The 16,378-nt window shown below is 36.9% G+C and overlaps 1 long non-coding RNA gene across 1 annotated transcript in view; it reads right to left on the bottom strand.

Annotated features, from left to right (window-relative positions):
• Positions 1–16,378, bottom strand: part of LOC133073329 (uncharacterized) — a 495,759-nt gene that overhangs the window by 270,651 nt on the left and 208,730 nt on the right. The gene's annotated exons all lie outside the window — the stretch shown is intronic.

The following is a 16,378-nucleotide window of genomic DNA, read 5'->3' as shown; positions in this document are numbered from 1 at the left end:
GGCAGCACCTTGCAGGGACAAAGTTGAATGGCTGTGTGAGGTCGGTTTCTAGAGGATAATGTAATCTGACCAAAAAGAAAAACAGGAAAAGAAAGAGATCAAAACAAAAGAAATGGTACTACCTTATCAAGATTTTTTAGATTGTAGTTTATTTATAATATTTTAGTCACATATTCTTTCTCTCACTTTTACTGGTAATTACATAAATATTCACACTTTTTTTTAACCTCTGAAAATTCTAGTTTGTAACTTTTGTTCACCTTCCTTCATCCAAGTACTCCTCCCCCTACTCCCTACCTCTGGTTAACATAAATCTTTTTCTAAGAGTTTGTTTCTTAGTTTTTGAAGTATAATTGACCTACAACACTAGATTACTTCCTGGTGCACAAGATAGTTACTGAGTATATCTAAACATTACATGATAAGTCTAGTTACCATCTATCACTATACAAAGATCTATATTATTATTGACAGTATTTCCCATGCTGTACATTTCATCCTCATAACTGATTTATTTTGTAACCTCAAGTTTTTAACTCTTAATGTCCTTCATCTATTTTACTCATACACACTCTTTTTTTAAAAAAAAATACACACTTTTATAGAATCTTCCCTATGTTTATAGCTTCTGAACATTGAAGTCTCCCAGTCATTTACACAGATGACAGAAAAAGTTAAAAAGAAAAATCAAAGACTGAAAAGGTGAATTTTACCTTTGCTTTTTCTCTAATCATGTCTGATTGGTTTTCATTGAAATGTAAAGAATTTCTCTAAACCTCTTAAATATCACAAAGCCTACAGTTGCTAAAATTCCTTTTCTGGGATCACAAGAGACACCTTGCCTCTCCTCATTTAGATACAATTTTATCTACGAAGTCTTCCTTTCAGCTCATGACCTCCTCATCTACAAGGATCACAATCTATTTAGAACTATTATTTAAGCAGTCTCTCTGCTGGAGGCAGGGTCATAGACCTGCCTTCCCAATCTTAACTTGTGAAGAGAATTCCCACTCTTCAGCTGTACAGAATTGCTTTCTTCATGTGGAAACTAACTTAAATAGCTATTTGGTATTAAAGATGTGAAATTTCTTTAAAGATTTACAGGATAGCTTTGATTTTGCTAAATGATATTTACAATTTGATGACTTCAGTTAGACTGAGCACTTTCTACCTAGCAGGAACTGTGATGTCTACAAGAATTATTTCATTGGATCTTTACAACAGTCCTGTGAGGTAGGTCCTATTACAATCATCCCCATTTCACAGAGGAAGAAACTAAAATTTTGAACACTTAAGTAACTTGTTCAAGAGCACACAGCAATGAATTGCTATATTAAGAGCTGTACTCAGAAGTTCAAACACTTCAAGAAGACAAAATCCAATCCCCAACTATACATAAAGGAAGTAAAAAGTAATTTCTGTGAGGACTTCGCATATATCAAAAGTCTTTAGAACCAGATATACATAAATTCATACTATGGCTCTCCCCTTTTCCAGCTGTGGAAGTTGGGAAATTTACTTATTCCTTGTTACCTTGTTTCTTTATCTTTACAACTCCTTGAGATTATTATTTCTTGGTGTGTTCACAATGATTCATTAAGATAGTACCAAAAAAGCACCTTGTACATAAAGGAGGGAGTAATAATAATAGCACTATCATTATTCTAATGTTGCCAAACCTACATCAAATTTAAGATTCATATTTCCCTGAAATGTAATTCTATTTACTAGTTCTATTTCTCCTGGATATTTTACTTAAATTTTCTAGGCTTCAGTTTCCTCATCTGAAAATTGGGGATAATGATAATTACCTACCCATAAAATTGTAAGAACTAGGTGTCTTATACAGCAGTCCCTGACCTACCCAAAGTGTTTAGTGTGTTATCTGTCTAATGACTATGACGATGGCTAGACATAAAGCTATAGTAAAGTTGTTCAAAGTTCAATATGTATGCGGAATAGTGTGCATGAGAACTTGATTTAGGGGAAAAAAAAGACATGATCTTTGAAGAAATCTGTTACTGCTGGCCCGGCCCATCAGACTCCTGTCTGCATCCCATTAGATCAGTAAAGCCCCAGGAAAGAGCTGTGCCTCATCAAGGCCACCGTGAACCCCCACCTACAGAGAACAATTCAATGGGACACAGCCATTCTCCCAACACTTTGTCACTGAATGGCAAAAGGGCCTTGGGCACAGGGCTGACTCAATTCCTGGGAATAGTGGAGTCACCCACAATACTCAGGGGGAGAGCAGCAGACAAGGACAGTGAAAGAGACTATGGTTCTTAGAGAATCGTTAATAGCAGAGCAGCAGCAGGATATAAGATTTAGCAAGGGCAAACCTGGAGGTGAGCACGTCTAGGGAAATAACTGAGGAAGACTTCAGAGAACTCTATTATACAGGTGGAGGCAATGAGCCAGAGTAATTTGAATAATGACTAATAGGGTGACCTCATTTATATTCACAGGCTGAAGAGGTCTGGAGAAATTCAGGTTGCAATATAATAAAAACACGTAATTATTATTATTATTATTGTGGTGTAATTGCATTTGGAGCACAGATTTTACTCAGAGCTGCTTGCTTGACACTCGAGATTGCACCAATTTGCTAATGGCACAGAACCAATATTCTAGTGGTTTGAGTTTTGACTTTCTCTTGACATTGCTTAGTGGGTCAGCATGAGTAAGCTTTTAAGAAATTGTGTATTTGTTCCTTAAGTACATTTCTCTTTTTAAAATGCTGGTGTGTTTTTCCATATGCCTAATTAAGGTTTATATAAACCTTCATGTTTGTGCTGTCCCTTGCATTTTATAAGAAAAGTTATTTTTTAAATTGACTTAATTAACATAGGAACAATTAGAAATAGGAGGCCCTGCACATCAGTAAAAGTTTCATTATTCATTAAATCTAAAAAAATATTCCTCTTAAGAGCGTCCATTCAAAAGGCTACTATCTCAAATTTGTAACAGGCTTTATCCAGTCTGATTCATACTACAAATGCATCAGAAAAATTAGGAGATAGAATAAATTGTTTTTTATATTTTTTGCTCAATTTAGGTATCTTTAATGTTTAATAAGAGAGTTGCAAAGCTCTAGTCATCTTGTTCAAGTCTCATAAATATAACAACTAGAGACAAGAGATTAGTTTTAGTCAAAAGGCCAATTTATAAATTCAGTTCTGCTGAAGGAGAAATTTTTACTTTAGTTAATTTCTCTGTAAAATAAAACCCTCTCCCCAGTAAGAATTCTTTATAAAGGTATATAATCTGTGAACTGATAGTGAGGCAGCTCATGGAAATGAAGCATATGTTTTCAGTAAAAATATCTTTTTTAATTTGACCTCAAAAAAGTGACGTTTATCTGGGAAGCTCTCTAGACAGTTAAGCTGCCTCATATAGATCTCTTTATTATGAATCAGATCTTCATTCGATCCTGTATTATAGGCATTAGTGAGAATGCTATCAGTTACCTGACTGGTTAAAAAGGGACTTCCTTAAATATTTCTTATATGACAACTAACCCTTTCAATTACCTACATGTGGAAAGTATGCCAACAAAAGTATCTAACCACAAGATAACTTCTGATTATTTCAAAGGAACATTCAATATAAAGAAGCATAAACCCTTGGAATAAAGATAAATTTTTCAATACATCAGTATTTATTTCTAAGCAGAGTCAATGCCATTATTACTTTAACAATAACTTTCTATCAAACACTTAGAGTCACTATGCTAAACACTTTATACAGATTTTATTACTTTTCTAATCATAACCATGATTACTATTAAGACATAATCATGGGGAGATGCTGTTATTATCCCTCTTATACAGAGATGAAAACTGAGGCTTGGAGAAGTGAAATAACTTAAGGTTAGACAATCAAATTATAGAGGCCAAGTCTAGCGCCTACATTTTGTAAGCTTGCTTTTATCCATCATATTAAGTACAAGATACTGTGATGAGAGCTGAGAGGGAGATGAAAGATCTGCAAGCCTAAGTTTCTGCCACAAATTGTTTATAATCTCGTATCTAATACAAAGAGACAACACTACAGGGCAGAATCATCCCAGGCACACTGACTTCATCTCTAGGCTCTCTCTCCAGAATATTACTCATTCCAAGGCCAGGTGCTTGGACACTTGAGGAAAGTGAAAGTGTTCATCACTCAGGGCCCGATTCTTTGCAACCCCATGGACTGCAGCCCGCCAGGCTCCTCTGTCTATGGAGTTTTCTAGGCAAGAATACTGGAGTGGGTAGCCATTTCCTTCTCCAGGGGATCTTCTCAACTCAGGGATTGAACCTGGGTCTCCTGCACTGCAGGCAGATTCTTTACTGTCTGTGCCACTAGGGTATCCCTGTGGAAAGGAAGCATGAAAGCAGTCAACTCCCTTGCTCTCAAAACAGGGCAATAAAAATTATATTTGTCTGGCACCATGATCACAATTTTAAATACCTAGAAACCACCTGATACAAAATCTTGTGATTTGGGAAAATACAGGGGGATTTTGGAGGAAGAAGGTAGAGACACCAGTCATAAGGGAGATTGACTGGCAGCATGGAATGAGCTTATGTGGGAAAAGTAAAATGAGTCTTCTTTATGTCTCCAAACTCTCATGGTTCTGGTAGTTTGCAGGTGGCTGCAGTACCTGCTTAGAGAAAAGCTAGCAACTGAAATATCTATTTTCCATTTAACATTAGTGAGACTTGGCATAGACAAAACCATTTTTATAAAGCAGAGAACCAACCTGTTTTATAGGTCTCCCTATCCACATGCTATTTTTTCAAGGTGAGTAATAGATTAATTCTGTAGCTTCTGAAGAAAAATGTTCTCAGTTTATTTTGACTACCCTTGTGTAGAAGCGACCTGAATTAAAATTACATAGTCTATTACTGATTTTTCCCTCTAAAATTACAGTTGTGCTATAATGTGCAAATTTTCGTTGCTTTTCAACATGAAATTAAAATTACATAGTTATGAAAAGAAGAACCTCAATTTACAATTTTTGAAAAGAAGCCTTGGACTTCAAAGTGTAATTACCTAGAGCTCATTAAAATGCAGGATTATTAACCCAAGAGCTGAAGTTTCTAGTAATAGTGGATCTTTTATAAGAGTAATTATAAGAGTTATAAATATTAAGCATGAAAAAAAGGCTCTACATTTAAAGGGAAAGCATGTGCTCACATCTTTACCAAACTTAATGTGAAAAAGAAGACAACAAAGAAGCCACCATATTGTTAAACGGTCAAGCACAAACCCTATTTTTGGACTTCTTATTAATGCAAAGCATATAATAAAATGTTCCAAAAGGTTTTATGTATGAACAAAAATCAGTGAATAATATGAAATTAATTAATTAGTTAAAAAGGTATCTAGTAGCATCTTAAATTATCTTTTTCTTAAACTGTTCTGGGAAAAATATCAGGTAGAAATAATATACTCAGTATGATATTTTGTAAAAATGTGAAGAGAAAATGACTAGAAAGAAATTTGCTTAAACATTAACAGCAGTAATCTTTGAACAGGAAATTTACGGGTGCTCTTTCCACCTTCTTAATAACTTTCAGTAATTTCTCAGCTTTCTAGAACGAGCATATATTTCTTGTAGCTCACCTATAACAACTTTCAATGATTACAGGCTTTATTTCCAAGATTTCTAATTCTTTTTCCTAATGATTTATTCCTGTTTTATATCTAAAATGGTATCCTTTACATATCTCTGGATATTAATTAAATGTATTGTAGTTTTTGGCTGCCTATCCCTTTTAAAGTAATTTCTGAATCTATTTGCCCAGCTTATCTGCAGGGAGGGGTTTGGAGTCGCTGCAAGCTTGCACAGAAGTGTTTTCCATATATATTAGTGGGGTCAAGGGAAAGGTTGGTGTGCCACTAGGCTAAGTACCTGCAGGGTTGGTCTTCCAGGAATGAAGTTTCCTTTCACTTCTAGTTCATCACCAGTCTCCAAGAGCACTGCCTTGTCTCTGTACCCAAAGTCCCATGCTCTTTGTTCCTACCTGGAGGTAGACAGTGACATTGCTGTCCCTAGATTGTCTCCTGCCTGTTGCTTCCACAGACTCTGCTATGAAGTGTCTTATTCTGTTTCCTCTTGGTTTATTACTTCCTTCCACAGATTATGATATCTCGCTTCTCCTGGGATTGTCTCAAGTGTGTGCTATATATTTAATCACTAACACAAACAAACAAAAATCTTTCCTATTCTTCCTAAATATTTGCACTACGAGGCAGACCACACATTGTGTTTACTCTGCCATCTTGAAACAGAAAAAGTAAACAAAAACCATTTTTAAATGTCACCAGAAAACTATTATTTTAGTAAAGTTAGATTTTTGCTAATTAAAGAAAATTTAAAAGAGTAGCAATGAACAATGGGGGGCTGATAGCTCTTCGAGATCTTGATTTTGATTCTTTTGCATAAATAACCAGGAATAGGATTGCTGGATCATATGGTAGTTCTATTTCTAATTTTTTGAGGAGCTCCACACTGTTTTCCACAGCAGCTGCACCATTTTACTTTCCTACCAACTATGTACAAGCCTTCCAATTTCTCCAATCCTGACCAACATTTGTCTTTTGTTCTTTTGACAGTAGTCATCCTAACAGGTGTGAGCGGTAGCTCAGAGTGCTTCTGATTTGCATTTCCATAATAATTAGTTATACTAAACATCATATATTTATTGTTCACCTGTTCATATATTTGTTGGCTACTTGTATGTATTCTTCGGAGAAATCACTATACAAATCTTTAGTTGTAAATATTGATGAATAGATGAATGGATAAAGAAAGTGTGATTTTATATATATATATAAGGCTTCAGTCCATGGGTCACAGAGTCCAATACGACTGAACGACTAACACTTTCACTAATGTAGTATGCATATATATATTACAATGTAGTGTGTGTGTGTGTAAATATATATATAAGATGTAGAATGGTGGTTGTCAGGGGTTAAAGAGAAGAGGAGAGGGGAAATTGCTACTCAATGGTGTGTGTGTGTGCGCGCTCAGTCATTTCCAACTCTTTGTGATCCCCTGACTGTAGCTGCAAGGCTCCTCTGTCCATGGGACTTTTCAGGCAAGAATACTGAGTGGGTTGTCATTTCCTCTTCCAGGGGATCTTCCCAACCCAGGGATCGAACTCACATTTCTTGTGTCTCCTGCATTGGAAGGCAGATTCTTTACTGCTGAGCCACCTGGGAAGTCCAATCATTGGGTATAAAGTTTCAACTAACAAGATAAATAACTTCTAGCGATCTGCTGTACAGCATTATGCCTATCGCTAACAATACTGGACTATACACATTACAAATGAAGAGAGTAGATCTCACATTAAGTATTATTACCACAATAAAATAAAAATTTTAAAAGTAAAAAATAGAGGAAAGTTGGAAAACTGAGTTAATTGATGCCTAAAGCATCCAGTTCCAAAGATATGACAAAAGTCCCAGCACCACCTGGTCCCGAGTGCCTTTTAATATTGTTCTGGTGGTAGGACTTTCTTTTTTTTTTTTTTTTGAGAATTTCCTCTAATTCCTTTGGGTAAATAAGCAAACATTCCTAAATTCCTCACTTAAAGATTGACTCTTTAAACACAAATTTACAAAGAAACAGCAATATCATAGTCAAATAATCAAGTAATAATTAAATTTTAAAAATAAACTATTAAAACTTCTAAGGGTATATCAGGGTTGCCAACGACTTGAAGTAACATAACTTATGAAATTTTGTTTATTTATCAGGTCTATTTTGGGACACCTCACAAAGGATAAATCATTCAAATATCATCAATACATAATAAAGAAAAATGCCAGCCAGTGTTTTGGAACAGGCCCCTTGAAAATGCTATTAATGATATAATTTCACTTCAGTTCTCTCAGAAGCCTCTTGAAAAATCAGAAGGTTCAGGCTTTTAATTTTGACTTAGTCTTTATGAATTGGAATGTAGTTGACCAATATGTTTCCTATAAAACCTTACTTTCTTCTTTTTTAATAAAAGCTGAGAATAAAATAAAAATAATAACTAGAAAAAAAAAGGAAATGCCAAAACAGTTATTCTCTTAGCTCATGAGTTTGAAAATTTCAGATTGAATTTCATCCTTTTGAGGTTCAATTCTATTTACTGCCAACAAAATGAGATTTCCTGGTTTGGTACAAAAGAGAAAGCCTCAAATTCTTTTCAACACCAAGCATGTCTTAATAAACTGCATTTGACAATTTAAGGGTAAAGCAACCAGAATCAGGCAGCTTAGATTTCTTTGTAAATACACAGGGGTTAGAATTTGAAGGGGGAGAGGCTTGGCACAGAATACTTTTGGCTTTGTCTGAAACACTCAGGGAAAAAAAAGAAATAGTTGAAATTGTTTGCCAAGCTCCAACTGTGGTTTGTTTCTCCAATATATAAAAATCATGGTGTTAACTTTTCCTAAAATTACCTCCAGAAGTTAACTACAGGACAATTGCAACAGAGAATTTCTTAAATGAAAAAAAAAAAGGTGTATGAATTGCAGTATATTACTGCTGACTAATCTTTGGCTGGGTCTAACTTAAAGATCCTTTCTTCCTGACTCCTGAATTTAGATTTGGGGCAGAACATTAGCAGAGCATTCACTTCATTCTGTTACATACTGTTTAGGTGGTGGGGTTGATAAACGGCATACTTACAAGGAATGGCCTCCCCAAGGGCAGTCATATTCACTGGAGATACAAAGATGAAGACCCTAAGTGCAGCCGATCCTGCTATTAACACCAACGAGAGCCACTGATAGAGGATAGGAGGGGAAGAAAGTGCTCTGTGGTCATCTTCACACACCATAGCTGAGAAGCAGAAGAAATCATCTCTACAAATCACCAGTAAGCATGAAAAGATTACTCGACTGCATTGCTAATCATAAAAATACAATAAGGTGAAATAATAAAATTGTATATTTATATATTGACCATTTTCACCTCTCAGATTGGCAGAAACCACAAAGATTGATAGAAACTAGTTTGGGGAAGGTGTAGAGAAATAGTTTTTTCTTGTAATAATTTCTTATTATAACTTTTCCAGGGAAAGAAACCTGATAAAATTCAACAAAAGATCCAAAAATTCCACCTCTGGAAATGTATCCTAAAAAAATGAAGACATATTCTAATATGTATATCTAAGAATATTCATTCAGCATACAATAAGTACATTGTAATTTGGGAAAATTATAGACAACTCAAAAGTGTGACAAAAGGTTGCATGTGTTATGATATACATGCAACACATTGGCTGTATGTGTTATGATTTATTCATAAGGTAGTTATTAAAAGTGATATTGCATCAACTCTCTGTTAAGAAAATAAACTCCTAATTTGTATTTTGTAAAAAGTAACATTGTAGAATACATACTAAAATGGGATAATGTTCATGATATAATTACTAAATTAAACAGAGCAAGCTAAAACACCACATTAAAGATGATTACATTAAAATATGTACAAAGAAATCACTGTCACACCTTTGCTTTCTGTCTCTTGGAGAGTGTTCAAGGACTCTGTACTTTCAACACACCCCGGTACTAGCTCATTGTGATCTCAATCAGACTCACGGCCTTAGATAGTATATTTAAGCTAACAACTGCCAAATAAACATCTTTAGTCTAGATCTCTCCCTGTACTCCAAACCTGTATCCAAATCTCCATCTGCATAGAATATGTGTCAAACTTAACATGTCTAAAAACCAAACTCCTGACCTCTTGATCCCCACAAAACCTGCTTCTTCTACCTCATTGCAATTAATGCCAACTTCACACTTTAAGTTACTCACCCCAAAACTTGGAATCATCCTGACTCCACACTGACTTTTATATTCCACACTCAATCCACTAGCAAATCTCATCAGCCTCCTTTTTATAATATAACCAGCATCTAACCACTGCTGTCTACCTCCACCTCTGTCACTCGGGTGTGAGCAAACCTATGGCTCATCCAGGTTATTAAAATAGCTAAATCTCCCTGTTTAAACTCTACCCTTATTGTCTCTTCTTCATATTTTAACCCTCTCCACTTACTGTCTATTCTCCAAACAGCAACAGTGGTTATATTAAAACATAAGTCAAAACATGTGACTCTTGCTCAAAGCTCTCAAATAACTTCCTACATCACTTCAAAGAAAGGCCAGTTCATCCTGTCAGCCAACAAGGCCCTACCTGACCTAGCCAACTCCTTATTACCTGACCTGACCTTACCTGACCTTCCATTATGATCATCTCTCCCACACTAACTCTACTCCAACTACAATTTCCTCCTCAGTTCAGTTCAGTTCAGTCACTCAGTCATGTCTGACTCTTTGCGACCCCATGGGTGGCAGTACGCTAGGCCTCCCTGTCTATCACCAACTCCCAGAGTTGACCCAAACTCACATCCATTGAGCTGGTGATGCCATCCAACCATCTCATCCTCTGTTGTCCCCTTCTCCTCCCGCCTTCAATCTTTCCCAGCATCATCGTCTTTTCCAATGAGTCAGTTCTTCCATTACTTGGCCACAGTATTAGAGTTTCAGCTTCAGCATCATTCCTTCCAATGAATATTCAGGACTGATTTCCTTTAGGATGGACTGGCTGGATCTCCTTGCACTCCAAGGGACTCTCAACAGTCTTCTCCAACACCACAGTTCAAAACCATCAATTCTCAGGCACTCAGTTTTCTTTATAGTACAACTCTCACATCCATTCACGACTACTGATAAAACCGTAGCTTTGACTTGACGGACCTCTGTTGGCAAAGTAATGTCTCTGCTTTTTAATATGCTGTCTATGTTGGTCATAGCTTTTCTCCCAAGGAGTAAGTGTCTTAATTTCATAGCTGCAGTCACCATCTGCAGTGATTTTGGAGCCCCCCAAAACAAAGTCTGTCATTGTTTCCATTGTTTCCCCATCATTTTGCCATGAACTGATAGGACCAGATGCCATGATCTTTGTTTTCTAAATGTTGAGTTTTAAGCCAAGTTTTTCCCTCTCCTCTTTCACTTTCATCAAGAGGCTCTTTATTTCTTCTTCGCTTTCTGCCATAAGAGTGGTGTCATCTGCATATCTGCAAAGAGGTTATTGATATTTCTCCCAGCAATCTTGATTTCAGCTTGTGCTTCATCCAGCCCAGTGTTTCTTATGATGTTCTCTGCATGTAAGTTAAATAAGCAGGGTGACAATATAGAGCCTTGATGTACTCCTTTCCTGATTTGGAACCAGTCTGTTGTTCCACGTCCAGTTCTAACTGTTGCTTCCTGACCTGCATACAGATTTCTCAAGAGGCAGATCTTAAACCTCATAACAATCATTTGTTGTTCATCTGCCCCAAATACCTTGCTGCAAAATATCTACATGGCTAATTTTCACACCTCCTTCAGGTCTTTCCTTAAGTATCAAAAACGGGGCTTCCCTCAATGCCGTCTTTAAAAGAGGAACACATCCTAACCCCCTCTCCTATTTCTTTCTCCTCACCCATGTCCTCTCTCTTCCCCGTTCCTTGCTTGTATCCTTTCACAGCATTTATTAATGCCTCAGAGGTTAAAGCATCTGCCTGCAATGCAGGAGACCTGGGTTTGATCCCTGGGTCAGGAAGATCCCCTGGAGAAGGAAATGGCAACTCACTGCAGTATTCTTGCCTGGAGAATCCCATGGATGGAGGAGCCTGGTGGGCTACGTCCATGGGGTCACAAAGAGTCGGACACAACTGAGCAACTTAACTTTCATTTTTCAAGATACTATATGGGCTTCCAGGTGGCGCCAGTGGTAAAGAACCTGTCTGCCAATGCAGGAGAGACATAAGAGATGCAGGTTCCATTCCTGGGTCAGGAAGATCCCGTGAAGGAGGGCATGGCAATCCACTCCAGTATTTTTGCCTGGAGAATCCCATGGACAGAGGAGCCTGGCAGGCTACCGTCAACTGGGTCACAAAGAGTCGGACACGACTGAAGCGACTTAGCATGTATGCACCCAAGATACTATAGAATATACTTATTTATTTTACTTATTTTCTGAATCTTTTCCTACCCTGGGTGGAACATAAGCTCCATCAGGGTAAGGATTTTTGTCTGAGTCACTATTGTATCTTCAGTGCCTAGAACAATGGCTGATAAGTAGTAGGTGCTCCATGAATAACTGTTGAATGAATAATAAAGACATATTCTAAAGCGAGCAGTAGAATCTTAACATTAGTTTAGACTAATGTATGAAGACATGTATCCACCATTATACCATCATACAGAATATTTTCACTGCCCTAAAAGTCCTCTGTGCTATACCGGTTTATATCTTCTTCCCCACCAACCACTGATCTGTTTACTCTCCCCATAGTTTCACCTTTTCTGGACCATTGAAATCACATGGTAAGTATGATTAGTTGAAATGATAGTTGAAATCATATGTATGATAGTTGAAATCATATGGTAAGTACCCTTTTCAGATTGGCTACTTAGCAATATGTATTTAAGTTTCCATGTCTTTTCATGGTTTGATAGCTCATATCTTTCTAGTGCTAAATAATAAATACTCCATTGTCTAGATGTACCACCATTTATCCATTCACCTATTAAAGAATAATTTCAAACTTTTGGCAATTATTAATACAGTCACTATAAACACTCATATGCAAGTTTATTGTTGTTTTTTGACTGCACAGCACAGCTTGCAGAATCTTACCTTTCTGACCAGGGATCAAACCCGGGCCCTGGCAGTGAAAGTGCTGAGTCCTAACCACTGGACCACCAGGGTTTTTATGTGGACACCAGTTTTTAACTCACTTGGGTAAATATCAAGGAATACAATTGCTGAATCTTGCAAGAAGAGTATATTTTATTTTGTAAGAAACTGCCAAACTCTCTTTCGAAGTGTCCGTACCATTCTGCATTCATGCCAGCAATAAAAGCAAAGTTCCTGTCACTCCACATTGTCACCAGCATTTGGCGTCCAAGTTCTCAATTTCAGTAATTCTAATAGGTAGGTAGTATTGTCTCTCAATGTTGTCTTTTTTTTTTTTTTTTTTCAATGTTGTCTTGACTTGCATTTCTCTGATGACTTCTGATGCAGAGCATCTTTTCATATGATTATTGGCCACCTTTATATTTTGGTAAGATGTCTGTTTACATCTTTCCCAAATTTTTAATCAGATTATTTTCTAATTATTGAGTTTTAAAAATATTTTGTATATTTTGGGTAATAGTACTTGATCAGATATATCTTTTGCAAATATTCTCTCCTAGTCTGTAGCTTGTTTTCTCATTATCTTGAGATTATTTTTAAAACTGAATAAACATGTGTGCATGCTAAGTCACTTCAGTCATGTCCAACTCTTTCAACCCCATGGATGGTAGCCCACCAGGATCCTCTGTCCATGGGATTCTAGGAGTGGGTTGCCATGCCCTCCTCCAGGGGGTCTTCCTTACCCAGGGATGGAACATCTGCACTGACAGATGGGTTCTTTTGTGCACCTAGGAAGTCCCAACTGAACAACCCACATTTAAAATATATAAATTATAGGTCACATGCCAAATGAGGGTTAAATTATTATAGCTTATGTCTGTACATAACAACTATTTTATGCTGACTATACCATAGAGAATGCACATGAATCAATATAGCCTGAATCTATACAACTGAATATCCTTTTCTGTATCTTCCCTTTTTAAAATATTCACTTTAATAAAATAGATGTAGCCAGTGCTAGGATGCCTCATTCCACCTTGTCCACACCATATCTCAGCTTTTACAGGCAGAGCAAACACCAGTGCTTTATTCCTAGACAAAGCATCTGTCTTGAGTCCCAGGTTTCTGCCTGGTGAATTAAGTAGCACCCTCTTTCTCTTTAGACATTGCACTGGAATTGCCCCAAGCAGATGCTCCAGCCTGCCTTGCCTTTGGACCTATTCTGCTCTACAGAACCAAGCAGGACTGCCTTGCCAGAAGTTTCCCTAGCCCCAAAGAAATCAGTCACCCAGGACCCACCTCACTTGAACAGGGTTTAAGGAGTTCACACTTGCAGAAGCCACAAAGCTTCCAACCCAACAATCTGTGATCAAAACACTAAGAAGTCAGAGATCCCCAACAGCCAATATTCTATGCTCCTTCTCAAATTTTCCAACCCCTTCAAAACTTTCACTTGTGTTACCTTTTCTTTATCTCTACTAAGGCCTGCCATAGGGTGAGAGGGAGGTAGATGGGGTCTATCCTACTCTTTAGGCAAGAGACTCCCCCTACCAATCCAGGCCTGCTTCTAATGGCAAAAAAAAAAGGGTTCTCTTGATCATTACTAAGGGTCCTTAAGCACATTTCTTAATCTGCTTGAACCCCAACTTCCATGTCTGTCAATTTCAGGGCTATCACAAAGACTAGAAATGGTGTGAAAAATGCATTAGCATCCTAACTACTCAACAAAGCTGCCTAGTTCCCACTGCTCATTCTATGTACATCTCTCAGTTAATTCCCTATCTGCCTTTCCATATCTTTCTGAACTCTCAAATCCATATTGCATCCCACAGCTCTTCCTTATAAAGGTACCTGTGAGAAGACAGGAAGTTCATTTCTGGTTTTTATGGTAAGTACTATCTCTTATTGGAGAAGGTAATGGCAACCCACTTCAGTATTCTTGCCTGGGAAATTCCTTGGACAGAGGAGTCTGGTGGACTATAGTCCATGGGGTTAAAGAGTCATAAATGACTGAGCAACTGATACAATATCACTTATGAGATGAGCTTTTCCAATTTCTAATTCCTGGCTAAGTAAATAGGGAAAATAAGGCTTAGATCTGATGTTACACATGAGCATATTCAGCAGCATCAATCTCAGGACTGATGTCTAGTCTCACTTTATAATCAGTAGGACATATTTTACCATTACATCATAGACAGCAAGATGAAAGGGAATTGAAACTCAGAGAAGTCTCCTATCCCCTGGCCATAGCAATTTTCCCTGTGTTGCTTAATTACCCTTACCCTGCACTTATCACATTGCTGTGATTTATCATACTAGAATAATTACACTTCTACTCTGCCAGTCACTCAACCCAGAGGTCTAGTTAGGTTGTACAGATCTAGCCTTGGAGTGACAGGGCAGGCACAAGCCAGAAGGTGGGGTCTGTAGGGTCTGAAGATGGAAAAAGGGCAGAGGTACACTTTTACCACCTTCTCTTAGTGTCTCTTACTGCCAGTTCAGCCTCTGAAATATCTTCATCATAATTTTGACAACTGTAATATTAACTTTTTTAATTATTGAAAGTTATCATTTTTAGAGATTATTCTTTTCCTGATCACCTTGTAGCTATGTTTCTGACATATGCCCACTTCTACTTTTCTGATATGTTCATTTATAATCAAGGGAGATATTTAGAGATACTAGCAATTTTCTCCTCAACCTATATATCATGAATGTTCCTGAATCTCTCCAACAAGGAACCATATAATATAGTAGAATGGGCCATCTCCAGAACCAAGACAAGGTTTAGAGACTCAGCTCTGAAATTACTCATTCCTATTTATCTATATTTATAAATTATAAACTGAGGCTTAGTTTTTCATCTGTAATGGGGAAAATAATATCAAATGTATAGGATTACTGATACTACAACATAACAACAAAATTATAGGGTTATTGATATTATAACTTTGCAAATGGTAACCCCCATAAATCACACACATCATCTGTGATTTTAGTTTATTTAATTGTAACTGAATAAATGAAGGTGACAGGCATACTATTTGGTAGACAAGGCTGGACACCACCAGCAGAAATTCAGCATGACCTTAAAAATATCTTCTTACATCTTCTAAAATGCACTGCCCAACTGAAAGTCACACCATGAGGATGGAAAAACGATTGAATTCTTAGCAAATATGCAATGATACTGTAAAGATTGTGGCCATTACTAATGAAATGTTTGCAGAGGGTAAACATCTTCCAACTGTTAGCAAATCAAATCAAATACAAGAATGGCAGAAGGTCACCCAGTATTTGAAAGACAAACTAAGTGGTAATTATAAGGAAACCAATTAGAAGATTGACAAACCCAAAATGGTTTAATGTTATATAAAAGTTACTATTTAAAACTCACAGTTTTAAATTCAGAAAATAGGAATCTTGGAAATTCTCTAGCCAAATCTTCCTTGCGACCCAGAGTTACAAAGTGATTTGCTGCCCAAGGTCACACAAAAACCTTGAATGAGAATCTAGATAGTTACATGTGATATTTAAGCTCATATTTAAAACAAAAATGTTTAACTAAGATGGCTGTTATATATATATGATAAACTACTAAAATCTTTTTCCTGTTGTATATGAAAATGTTGTGTTCATCGCTCAGTCAAGTGTGACTCTTTGCAACCCCATGGACTGTAGCCCACC

This window comes from Dama dama, chromosome 19 (assembly GCF_033118175.1).
Source record: "Dama dama isolate Ldn47 chromosome 19, ASM3311817v1, whole genome shotgun sequence".
Taxonomy (NCBI): Eukaryota; Metazoa; Chordata; class Mammalia; order Artiodactyla; family Cervidae; genus Dama; species Dama dama.
This window is presented reverse-complemented; position numbering and strand designations above follow the sequence as displayed.